A 13,444-nucleotide genomic window follows, 5' to 3' on the forward strand; every position below is an offset into this window, starting at 1 on the left:
TCTGTTTGTAATTAGGTGGCTTTTTAGCTTTGCTTGTATTAGTGTTTTTCAAACTTTCATGTACATAACATGCACATATGTATATGTATATGTATGCATGCATTTATATTTGTATTTATATAGATATGCAGATTATATATATGTTTATATATGTATGCATATATATACACACATATATATATTCACTGAAAAAACCATAGGTTTCAGGGGCGTTATAGTTAGCTGGACTTTTCACTCGTACAAAACCATAGAAATTCCCCTGTTATAGTTAGTTCAGCTAACTATAACTCGCGCGCCCGCAATTCACTGCTGATGACGTCACATATTACATCACTCATGACATGGTCAGTGACATCACTCATGACATCACTGATGACATCTCAAATGACATCACTGATGACATCACTGATGACATCATCCAGTGAATGTGTGTTTTTCTGAAAATTACATATGTTTTATATATGTATATCTCAAGGTCGATGGAAGAATAAATGGGTATATAAGTGTCTAAATGGATGATTTGTTTTTGAAAAATTGATTGTATAACTGACTGATTAAGTGTATCTTAGTGAATACATGGCTTAGTGAGTAATGTTTAAATATGTAAATATCTGTATCAGTCTCTCACTTTGTGTATAAGTGGCTGCATGGGTTGGTGAGTAGCTACATGAGTGTCTATATAGGTTATTAGTTGGTTTTTTGAGTATCAGTATAAGTGTCTGATGTCTGTATGGTTCGGTGGGGGTATTACATAGTGCATAGGTGCATAAATGAGTGACTCACTGTTTGTATGTGTTGAAGACAGCATGTGTGCAGAACTGTTTGGGTGGATGAGTGTGTGCATGGGTGTGTTAGTGAGTGAATGACTGTCTCAATAGTGTCTCTATGAGTAACTACATATGTTTTAAACTAGTATATGTGACTATTGGTGTATATAAGTGAGTATATGTGAGAGTGAGAGATTGAAAGTGTTCCTGTATGAATAAGTATGTGTTTCTATAAGTGATTGTTAAAAAGACTAATTATGTGTAAGTTTCTGTAGAAGTAAATGTGGTGGTGTGTGTATAACTGTATATGCAGGTAAACAGATGTTTGATTTTTTATTAGCATGAGTGACTATGTGTGTGAGTAACTTTATGGATGAGTGGCGTTGTGTAACAGGATGTATAGGTGTATGAGTACATATGATGAGTGAGTACATATATGAGTGACTGTATAGGACTGTTGGTGAATGAGTGGATGTGGATGTGGATCTTACAATTACTGAATAGGTTGTTGTAACTGGTATTGGTATGTCCATTGTTTTGAAAATTTTAATTTCTATTTTTGAATGTGTGTATCGAAGGTTATATTAGGGGGAGAGGAGGTCTGCCACTCTATCACAAGGATGATGTCATCAGTGATGTCATCAGTGATGTCATGAGTGATGTCACTGACAATGTCATGAGTGAGGTAATATGTGACGTCATCAGCAGTGCATTGTGGGCGCGCGAGTTATAGTTAGCTGAACTAACTATAGCAGGGGAATTTCTATGGTTTTGTACGAGTGAAAAGTCCAGCTAACTATAACGCCCCTGAAACCTATGGTTTTTTCAGTGAATTTCTAAGGTTTTTTAAATGCTTATTCCTAGCTATAATGTGCCTGAAACCTATGTTTTTTCCAGTGAATTTCAAAGGTTTTTTAAATGCTAATTTCTAGCTATGCCTACAGAGATAGGACATGTGAAGAAAGAAGGAAAAACGCACAGAAAGAAAAAAAAGAAATGCAGAAAGAAGCAACAGAAGTCCTCAAAGACGAAGAAAAGTGCAGGAAGAAGTATAACGTGCAGAAAGAACAAACAGAAGAGCAGAAACAAGCCTTGTTGCAAAATCATCATGTACCCTCAACTTTTTCAGACGGATACTGGTGGTAACTGAGTCTGACTAACCAGTCCTAGAGCCAGTGCTATGTTAAAAGACACTCAGAATACAGTGAAAACACCTACATACACTAGGGCACACTATGTGTTGGGGTCCCCCTGTGATTAGCATGACCTTCTCTGTAAGCCCCTAGTATATGATAGGGCAGGGGATTAAAACTACCTCTTAAAACGCACCACAGGGCGTGTTTGAACATGTCACCTCATGCCCCATCCCCTCCCTTCCCCACTGTGAAAACACGCCCTGTAGCCATTTTAAGTTGGGAGATTAAGTCCCTTGAATCCTGAGGGTCCCTAGGGTCCAACTAGACCACTAGGTACCTCCAGTAAGCGCTACAGAGCTGCGTTGCAGAGAGGTGTAAAAAGTGGCACGGCCTTCACCACCTCTCTGCAACGCAGAGCAGTGGTGCTTACTGGAAGCACCTGGTGGGCTAGTTGGACCCCAGGGTGCCTCAGGATTGAAAGGGAATTATTTCCCCAACTTAAAAACGCGCCACAGGGCCTGTGGGCGTTCTGAGTTGAGAGATTAAATTCCCTTGAATCCTAAGGGTCCCTAGGGTCAAACTAGCCCACTAGGTACCTCCAGTAAGCGCCACAGAGCTGCGTTGCATGGAGGTGTAAAAAGGGGCGTGGCCTCAGAACACCTGTCTGCAACGCAGCTCCCTGGCGCATACTGGAGATACCTATTGGGCTAGTTGGCCGTCAGGGACTCTCAGTATTAAAGGGGAATTAATTCTTCAACTTACAACTGGCCAGGGGGCGCGTTCGCAGAGTGCTGCAAGGAGGGGGCGTGGCCTCCGGCGCGATGCCGGTCTTTTATTTATTTATTTTTAAGAAGGAGGGCTGTGTGGCCCCCTTTCTTTTTCTAATTTATTAGCCCTGGGGACCCCATCCCCCAGGGCCTGCACCCTAATTTTTTTTGTTGAAAAAAATTAATTTGGCCCTCCCAAGGCCTTAATCGGCCCCGGGGACCCCAACCCCCAGGTCATGGCCTTTTTTTTATTTTTTTATTCTTTAGGAGGGGGGCTGTGTTGCCCCCCTCCTCAGGCCACTTATGGCCCCGGGGACCCCATCCCCCGGGGCCGGCCTTTGTTTTTTATTTTATTTTTAAATATATATTTATAGAAACACCTAGGACATGCTGGACAAACCGTATGTACCTATCACCATGACGATTTGCGTGATATTAATTAAAAGGCGACTATGCATACAATGAATCCACGTAGAATGTATTCACACCGCTAGTGAAGCTCTGACATGTCTGACACCCTACCGTGCCTAATCCCGGCACCCCCGCTGGTGGGTACTCTCCAAGTAGACACCCTTGTTGTTTATTTATACAAACATGGGTAGCTACTGACGGGCACATTTAATACACATGCACACCAAGCCATTCAAAGGGGATTTGACAAAAATTCGATCAAACTATGCAAGAAACCCCCTCACGGTTAATAAAACACACATCCACCGCCCGATGTGTAATACTTTTTATTTTACTCTCTGGAAAGGAGACAAACCTCACTTGAGAGTCACAGTGTGCTCCTGGCTGAGCCCAATGCTGTGTTACACCCACCAGTGCCCGCCGAGTGCCACACACCTCTGTGTTGTATTCCACCAGCTAGTGCGTATGCTATGACACTCTCTAGCACATGTGCACTGTAACACCACCCCGTCAATATGTCATGCCACACTTGCCTTCGCACGGGTTATATTGCCCCATCTAACGTGCCTTCCTCGATGCCTATGTTATAAAGCACAGCGCTATGCCATACATATTACAATCTGGGATCCATATCTTTGTCACAGTGCATATGCAATGTTACACTACCCAGCACATATTTTATATTACAACTTTAGAGACTACTTAGGTTACACAACACTGCCCTGTGCATATTACACTCCAAGGCGCATATCACATAGCAAGCGCTAGTGCCTGTGCTATCTCGCGCTCTCGAATGAATCTGCCATTGCGCACAATGTATTGCATATTATATTTCACGCCCCGGTTCATCTTATATCACACTTTTTGGTGCATAGTTTATACCATATACTATATCTAGTTTTCATTTTCAATCGTGCTCTCAGGACTATGTTCTATATAACACTGCGTCCACCTACCCTTTTCACGGGCATTACATTTTGCGATGGGGGGTGGAGGGTCAGGGGATGTTTCTGCCAAGTGAGCCCGGAGTCACAGTCCCAAACGTCCTCTTCTTCCTGAATAAAAGTGAGATTATGCTGCATACTTGTTCATATTTTAAGTAGTTCGCACAGACACACATTTTAAAAACAATAAAGTTCCTAATACCCACCTTCTATGAACAGTTAGCTTGCTGCCCCATCCACCTCCTCCCTATCCTCTGTTGTCCGAATCCATGGACTAGCCTCCTCCCTCCTGCCATGCATGGTCTGATGTTCTGCCACTGCCCTGCATTTAGCATGATGTACCAGCCCACTCATCCTGCCCTACATTGCCCAATTCTATGGCCCATCATTGACCTCCTGCTTAGCCTCTGTGCTTTGCTTGCTGTCCCTATTCTCCTTCCTTCTGCCCTCCGATGTCTTTGTGCATGTCCCTGCTCCATCCTTTTTGACCACCATGTTCCATGGACCTGCCACTCCTATCTACTCTGAGTGTTCTGTTGAGCTGCCACTCCCCTACCACCTGCCTAGCATTGTCAGATGACTGTAACCTGTCCCTGCCACCTCCACCCTGCCTGTCCACATGCCATGCCCCTATCCCCTTCCTCCTGTCCTCCATGGTCCATTTTACTGCCACACCCTTCTGCCATCCCTGGTCTGTTGTGCTGCAACTGCTCCTCCTGCCTGCCCCGCGCGGTCTGTTGTGAGGCCCCTTCCCCTGAACTCTCTTGTCTGTGCCCAGGTCCTGATCCTCCCTTCTATCCTTCATGGTCCTTTGTGCAAGCCCCTGCACCCTCCTTCTTGCCCATCATAGCCATTGTGCTGCCACTAACCCTCCCGCTTGCCATGCATGGTCTTCTGTGCTGCCATGGCCCCTCCCACCTTCCCTGTGTGGTCAGCTAGCTGCTCCTGACCCCCTCCCACCTTCCCTCCATGGTCTGTGTGTATGCCATCATAGTCTCACTGTTGCTCTCCATGGTGTGTCTTGTTTCTAGTGCCCATCCTGCCTGACCTCCATGGTCATCTTGCTGCTCCTGCCCTGCCCCCTTGCCCCCAGCCCTCTGTTTCCATGTGCAGACCCCTATTCCCTCCCTCCTGGCTTGTCGGTTCCATTGTAATGCCCCTGATCCGTCCCTCCTGCCCTTTATGGTCTGTTATGCTGCAGCTTTCTCTCCTGCATGTCCATTATGGTCAGCTAGCTACCATTGCCTCTTTCCCCTCTGTTGTCTGTTGTCCATGTGCATGGTCCTGTCCCCTCCCTATTGCTTTCTATGGATTGTTGTGCTGCCCTCGCGTCCTGCATGCCCTGTGTGGTGTATTGTGCTGCTGCAAACCCTGATGCCTGCCCTGTAGGGTCAGTTTGGTGCACCTCTCAATGTCCCTCCTGTCCTCTGTTATCCGAGTCCATGTCCCTACCCCAATTCCTCCTTCCTACCATGATCCAATGTACCATACTTGCAAACATTTTGAACTTGGTAAGAGGGAGATTTTGAAATAAAACTGGGGTATTGATTTTCCCCTTTGAGTTACATTGAAAAAGAGAAGATTGTAGACAGGAAACAGATCAAGTAAAGCCCATTTGAGCTTAAAAACATTGGACGTTTCCTGGCTGAAACGGGTCTGTTGGCATGTATGGTTGTATGACCACTGCCTCTTCCTTCTGCCCACAATGGTCTATTATATTGCAACAGCCTCTCTTGCCAGTCCTGTATTGTTGGTTTGTTGCCCCTGCCCCCCTTTCCACTGCCCTCCATAGTCTGTTGTGCTGCCACTGCCCTTCCTGCCTGCCTAGTGTGGTAAAATTGTTGCCTCTGCACTCTCCTACCTGCCTTCAATTTTCAGAGTCCGTGCCCCTGGCCTCTGCCTCTCAACAGTATCCCAATGAACAACTAGATTGCTAACATTCTATATTTATTACAAAAGTGTGGAATGCCTGACATCATCTTGATGTAATCAAAACTGTAATGCCTAGAGCATTTCCTTTAGAAATTACATATATGAGAGGGTCTTATTTGCATCAAAATTATGGTTAGTGCTCTAAAAAACTAAAATAAGGACATATTTTCTGAGTTTTCAAATAGCGACAAAGAACTTTTAATTTATTTGTAATCTTCGTTTTTTTATCCAGTTGACCACTTGATTAAATGTTGCATCCAAGGGGAGAGGGTGTGGTGTTACTTCCAGAGCAGCAGACTTTGCAGCTGGGGAACCAGGTTGGAGTTTCTGCTTCAGCTCAACATTCTGTGATTCTGGTCAAATCACTTAATCTCCCCATGTCTACAACCAAAATGAATTTGATCTTGTGTGATGTAACCAATGTTCATGTAAAGCACTCCAGTACCTGATAAGTCTGCACTATATAAAACTGCAAATACACAAAAAATAAGTGTTTTGCACACTTCTGTCATTGGGCTACATTTGGGCTACATCTGGGTGATATTTGGGCTACATTTGGGCTCTTTTGTCTCTGGTGGCAATTTTAGGAGATTTATTTGTTATGAAGTTTCCTAATTTCCTCATTTACTGCAGTCTCCTCAGTAGGAAATGCTTTCAGTTTTTTACTTTGATTCCATCAAGAAGGTATTCAGATATGTCACACATTTGCCATAAATTCTGAATGTTAGCACTCTAGTTGCTCATTAGATCACTGTAGTAAAGCTACTGCTCACCACGGAAGTCTGCTGCTAGTATTAGAAGTGCATGTTTCAGTCTGCATATCAGAATGTTTTAATGAAATAGAAGAGGATTTGAGAAGTCACTCAAAATGTGCCCTAATTTTTCTTTCTTCAGCACTAATCATAATGTCTATGGCAAAATGAACCCCCTCATTGTGTTCCTTTTTAAATTAAATGTTTTAAGTGTTACCAGTTTATTCCAATCAAGATGGCTTCAGGTGTGCCATACTTTTGTCATAAGTAAGACAGTAAGCGCTCTAGTTGTTCTTAAGAACACTCTGGGACATTCTGTCATTGGGCTATACTTGGGCTACATCTGGGTGATATTTGGGCTACATTTGGGCTCTTTTGTCTCTGGTGGCCATCTTGGGAGATTTATTTGTTATGAAGATTCCTAATTTCCTCATTTACTGCAGTCTCCTCAGTAGGAAATACTTTCAGTTTTTTACTTTGATTCCATCAAGAAGGCATTCAGATGTGTCACACATTTTCCATAAATTCTGAATGTTAGCACTCTAGTTGCTCTTTAGATCACTGTAGTAAAGCTACTGCTCACCAGGCAAGTCTGCTGCTGGTATTCAAAGTGCATGTTTCAGTCTGCATGTCAGAATGTTTTTATGAAATAAAAGAGGATTTCAGAAGTCAAAATGTGCTCTAGTTTTTCTTTCTGCCACACTAATCATAATTTATATGGCAAAATGAACTCCCTCATTTTGTTCCATTGTAAATTAAATGTTTTAAGTGTTACCACTTTATTCCAATCAAGATGGCTGCAGGTGTGCCATACTTTTGTCATAAGTAAGACTGCTAGCGGTCTAGTTGTTCTTTAGAGCACTCTGGGAAGCTGCAGTAGAACACAAAGGAATCAACTGACAGTCTCTGCCCTTGTTGGATGTACATGTTTTACTGAGAATGTCAGACTTCATTCTTACATGACTGAGAAAGATAATGTGAATTTACAGAAAATATGCTCTCAGTTTAGCTTATAGATCACCTTCCAAACCTCTGTGGGAAAAGTATGAGAAAATAGTTTTCTCTCAAACATGGTTCGTGATATCACAGCAGAAGGCTTTTTCACATGGTAAAATCACCTTAGAACACACCACAATTCCTAAAATGAGTTTGGTACCATCAACAAATGATTTATAATGTAACTAAAGTCTTAAAACCTTCTATTAACTGCAATGCTTTTTAATGAGGTGCTATCATGTATATTGGTCCCAAGATGGCTGCCAACACTTCTTGGATGAAGTACTGACAGCCAATCAGATCTCACGATGAGATGTGTGGCTAGGCTTCGCCCAGATATGTATGTGATTTTACTTTTGATTTTCTCAGGAACTACTAAACAAATTGACACCATATATGCAAAAGGCACATGCCTGACCTGAGGACTACCTCTTTGCCAAATTTCAAGTAATTCTGTTCAGCCGTTCGGGCTGTACCTTGGACTAAAGGTCCCTGCGGAAAATTGCATGGGGAAAATGCGTTTTGGTACCCCCCTTTCTTCTCAGCCCCTGCTTGACGAATCCCCCCGAGACTTTCAGGGTAGGAGCGGAGCAGAGCGCCCCACCTATTTTGAAAATTTCGCGAGGATTCGTCAACCGGCACCAAAGTTATTCCAAATAGAATGTTGCGGATTTCCTATGGAAACACGGTCCTAACTATGATAATAAATGCATATGCATATATATGCATATATATATGTGCATATGTGTGCGTGTAGAGAGAGGTAGAGGTAGAGAGGTAGAGAGGTAGAGGTAGAGAGGTAGAGGTAGAGAGTAGTAGAGAGAGAGAGGTAGAGAGAGGTAGAGAGTAGAGGATGAGTAATAGAGAGTAGAGAGTAGAGAGTGAGTAGTAGAGAGTAGTAGAGAGTAGTCGAGAGAGTAGCAGAGAGTGAGTAGTAGAGAGAATAGTAGAGAGTGAGTAGCAGAGAGAGAGTAGTAGTGAATAGTAGAGAGTGCGTAGTAGAGTGAGTAGTAGAGAGTGAGTAGTAGAGAGTAGTAGAGAGTAGTAGAGAGAGTAGTAGAGAGTGAGTAGTAGAGAGTAGTAGAGAGTGAGTAGTGGAGAGTAGTAGAGAGTGAGTATTAGAGAGTGATAGAGAGTGAGTACTAGAGAGTATTAGAGAGTGAGCAGTAGAGAGTGAGTAGTAGAGAAAGTAGTAGGGAGTAGTAGAGTAGTAGAGAGTGAGTAGTAGAGAGTGAGTAGTAGAGAGTAGTGGAGTAGTAGAGAGTGAGTAGTAGGGAGTAGTAGAGAGTGAATAGTCGAGTGAGTAGTACAGAGTAGTAGAGAGCTAGTAGTAGAGAGCAAGTAGTTAGGAATGTGCAGTAGAGAGTGTGTAGTAGAGAGTGAGTAGTAGAGAGTTGTATAGAGTGAGTAGTAGAGAGAGAAGTAGAGAGTGAGTAGTAGAGAGAGTAGTAGAGTAGTGGAGAGTGAGTAGTAGAGTGAGTAGTAGAGAGTGAGTAGTAGAGAGTGAGTAGTGGATGGTGAGTAGTAGAAAGTGAGTAGAAGAAAGTGAGTAGCAGAGAGTACTAGAGAGTGAGTAGTAGAGAGAGAGTGGTAGAGAGTGAGTAGTAGAGTAGTAGAGTGAGTAGTAGAGAGTGTGTAGTAGAGAGAGAGTAGTAGAGAGTAGTAGAGAGTGAGTAGTAGAGTAGTAGAGAGTGAGTGGTAGAAAGTAGTAGAGTGAATAGTAGAGAGTAGTAGAGAGAGTAGTAGAGAGCGAGTAGTAGAGAGTGAGCAGTAGAGAGCGAGTAGTAGAGAGCGAGTAGTATAGAGCGAGTAGCAGAGAGCAAGTAGTGGAGAGTGAGTAGTAGAGAGTAGTAGAGAGTGAGTAGTAGAGAGTGAGCAGTAGAGAGTGAGCAGTAGAGAGTGAGCAGTAGAGAGAGAGTAGTAGAGAGTGAGTAGTAGAGAGTGAGTAGTAGAGAGTAGTAAAGTGAGTAGTAGAGATTGAGTAGTAGAGAGAGAGTAGTAGAGAGTAGTAGAGAGTGAGTAGTAGAGAGTGAGTGGTAGAGAGTAGTAGAGAGTAGTAGAGTGAGTAGTAGAGAGTAGTAGAGAGTGAGTAGTAGAGAATAGTAGAGAGTAGTCGTAGAGAGTAGTATAGAGTGAGTAGTAGAGAGTGAGTAGTAGAGAGTGAGTAGTAGAGAGTAGTAGTAGAGAGTAGTAGTAGAGAGTAATAGAGTGAGTAGAAGAGAGTGAGTAGTAGAGAGTGAGCAGTAGAGAGTGAGTAGTAGAGAGAGATTAGTAGAGAGTGAGTAGTAGACAGTGAGTAGTAGAGAGTATTAGAGTGAGTAGTAGAGAGGGAGTAGCTGAGAGAGAGTAGTAGTGAGTAGTAGAGAGTGAGTAGTAGAGTAGTAGAGAGTGAGTGGTAGAGAGTAGTAGAGAGTAGCAGAGTGAGTAGTAGAGAGTGAGTAGTAGAGAATAGTAGAGAGTAGTAGTAAAGAGTAGTATAGAGTGAGTAGTAGAGAGTGAGTAGTAGAGAGTGAGTAGTAGAGAGTAGTAGAGAGTGAGTAGTAGAGAGAGTAGTAGAGAGTGGGGAGTAGTAGAGAGTGAATAGTAGAGTGAGTAGTACAGAGTAGTAGAGAGCTTGTAGTAGAGAGCAAGTAGTTAGGAATGTGCAGTAGAGAATGTGTAGTAGAGAGTGAGTAGTAGAGAGTAGTAGAGAGTGTGTAGTAGAGAGAGTAGTAGAGAGTGAGTAGTAGAGAGAGTAGTAGAGTAGTAGAGAGTGAGTAGTAGAGTGAGTAGTAGAGAGTGAGTAGTAGAGAGTGAGTAGTGGATGGTGAGTAGTAGAAAGTGAGTAGAGGAAAGTGAGTAGCAGAGAGTACTAGAGAGTGAGTAGTAGAGAGAGAGTGGTAGAGAGTGAGTAGTAGAGTAGTAGAGTGAGTAGTAGAGAGTGAGTAGTAGAGAGAGAGTAGTAGAGAGTAGTAGAGAGTGAGTAGTAGAGTAGTAGAGAGTGAGTGGTAGAAAGTAGTAGCGTGAATAGTAGAGAGTAGTAGAGAGAGTAGTAGAGAGCGAGTAGTAGAGAGTGAGCAGTAGAGAGCGAGTAGTAGAGAGCGAGTGGTATAGAGCGAGTAGCAGAGAGCAAGTAGGGGAGAGTGAGTAGTAGAGAGTAGTAGAGAGTGAGTAGTAGAGAGTGAGCAGTAGAGAGTGAGCAGTAGAGAGTGAGCAGTAGAGAGAGAGTAGTAGAGAGTGAGTAGTAGAGAGTAGTAAAGTGAGTAGTAGAGATTGAGTAGTAGAGAGAGAGTAGTAGAGAGTAGTAGAGAGTGAGTAGTAGAGAGTGAGTGGTAGAGAGTAGTAGAGAGTAGTAGAGTGAGTAGTAGAGAATAGTAGAGAGTAGTAGTAGAGAGTAGTATAGAGTGAGTAGTAGAGAGTGAGTAGTAGAGAGTGAGTAGTAGAGAGTAGTAGTAGAGAGTAGTAGTAGAGAGTAATAGAGTGAGTAGAAGAGAGTGAGTAGTAGAGAGTGAGCAGTAGAGAGTGAGTAGTAGAGAGAGATTAGTAGAGAGTGAGTAGTAGACAGTGAGTAGTAGAGAGTATTAGAGTGAGTAGTAGAGAGGGAGTAGCTGAGAGAGAGTAGTAGTGAGTAGTAGAGAGTGAGTAGTAGAGTAGTAGAGAGTGAGTGGTAGAGAGTAGTAGAGAGTAGCAGAGTGAGTAGTATAGAGTGAGTAGTAGAGAATAGTAGAGAGTAGTAGTAAAGAGTAGTATAGAGTGAGTAGTAGAGAGTGAGTAGTAGGGAGTGAGTAGTAGAGAGTAGTAGAGAGTGAGTAGTAGAGAGAGTAGTAGAGAGTGGGGAGTAGTAGAGAGTGAATAGTAGAGTGAGTAGTACAGAGTAGTAGAGAGCTAGTAGTAGAGAGCAAGTAGATAGGAATGTGCAGTAGAGAGTGTGTAGTAGAGAGTGAGTAGTAGAGAGTAGTAGAGAGTGTGTAGTAGAGAGAGTAGTAGAGAGTGAGTAGTAGAGAGAGTAGTAGAGTAGTAGAGAGTGAGTAGTAGAGTGAGTAGTAGAGAGTGAGTAGTACAGAGTGAGTAGTGGAGAGTGAGTAGTAGAAAGTGAGCAGTAGAGAGCGAGTAGTAGAGAGCGAATAGTAGAGAGCGAGTAGTGGAGAGCGAATAGTAGAGAGTGAGCAGTAGAGAGTGAGCAGTAGAGAGTGAGCAGTAGAGAGAGAGTAGTAGAGAGTGAGTAGTAGAGAGTGAGTAGTAGAGAGTAATAAAGTGAGTAGTAGAGAGGGAGTAGTAGAGAGAGAGTAGTAGAGAGTAGTAGAGAGTGAGTAGTAGCGAGTGAGTGGTAGAGAGTAGTAGAGAGTAGTAGAGTGAGTAGTAGAGAGTAGTAGAGAGTGAGTAGTAGAGAGTAGTAGAGAGTAGTAGAGAGTAGTATAGAGTGAGTAGTAGAGAGTGAGTAGTAGAGAGTGAGTAGTAGAGAGTAGTAGTAGAGAGTAGTAGAGAGTGAGTAGTAGAGTGAGTAGAAGAGAGTGAGTAGTAGAGAGTGAGCAGTAGAGAGTGAGTAGTAGAGAGAGAGTAGTAGAGAGTGAGTAGTAGACAGTGAGTAGTAGAGAGTAGTAGAGTGAGTAGTAGAGAGGGAGTAGCTGAGAGAGAGTAGTAGTGAGTAGTAGAGAGTGAGTAGTAGAGTAGTAGAGAGTGAGTGGTAGAGAGTAGTAGAGAGTAGTAGAGTGAGTAGTAGAGAGTAGTAGAGAGTGAGTAGTAGAGAATAGTAGAGAGTAGTAGTAAAGAGTAGTATAGAGTGAGTAGTAGAGAGTGAGTAGTAGAGAGTGAGTAGTAGAGAGTAGTAGTAGAGACTAGAAGAGAGTAGTAGTGAGTGAGTAGTAGAGAGTGAGTAGTAGAGAGAAGTAGAGAGTGAGTAGTAGAGAGTGAGTAGTTTAATTTAAAAGGAACACAATGAGGGGGTTCATTTTGCCATAGAAATTATGATTAGTGCTGAAAAAAGAAAAATTAGGGCACATTTTGAGTGACTTCTCAAATCCTCTTCTATTTCATTAGAAAATTCTGACATGCAGACTGAAACATGCACTTTCAATAACAGCAGCAGACTTCCCTGGTGAGCAGTAGCTTTACTACAGTGATCTAATAAGCAACTAGAGTGCTAACATTCTGAATTTATGGCAAATGTGTGACACATCTGAATGCCTTATTGATGGAATCAAAGTAAAAACTGAAAGTATTGCCTACTGAGGAGACTGTAGTAAATGAGGAAATTAGGAAACTTCATAACAAATAAGTCTCCCAAGATGGCCACCAGAGACAAAAGAGCCCAAATGTAGCACAAATATCAACCAGATGTAGCCCAAGTATAGCCCAATGACAGAACGTCCCAGAGTGTTCTAAAGAACAACTAGAGCGCTGACAGTCTTACTTATGACAAAAGTATGGCACACCTGAAGCCATCTTGATTGAGGGGGTTCATTTTGCCATAGAAATTATGATTAGTGCTGCAGAAAGATAAATTAGGGCACATTTTGACTTCTAAAATCCTCTTCCATTTCATAAAAAAATTCTGACATGCTGACTGAAACATGCACTTTGAATACCAGCAGCAGACTTCCCTGGTGAGCAGTAGCTTTACTACAGTGATCTAATGAGCAACTAGAGTGCTACCATTCAGAATTTATGGCAAATGTCTGACACATCTGAATGCCTTCCTGATGGAACCAAAGTAAACAAGCATTGAAAATGCAATAGGTCTCTCCCTCGTATAAGTTAAAG

The sequence above is a fragment of the Triturus cristatus genome, chromosome 1_1 (genome assembly GCF_964204655.1).
Source record: "Triturus cristatus chromosome 1_1, aTriCri1.1, whole genome shotgun sequence".
Taxonomy (NCBI): domain Eukaryota; kingdom Metazoa; phylum Chordata; class Amphibia; order Caudata; family Salamandridae; genus Triturus; species Triturus cristatus.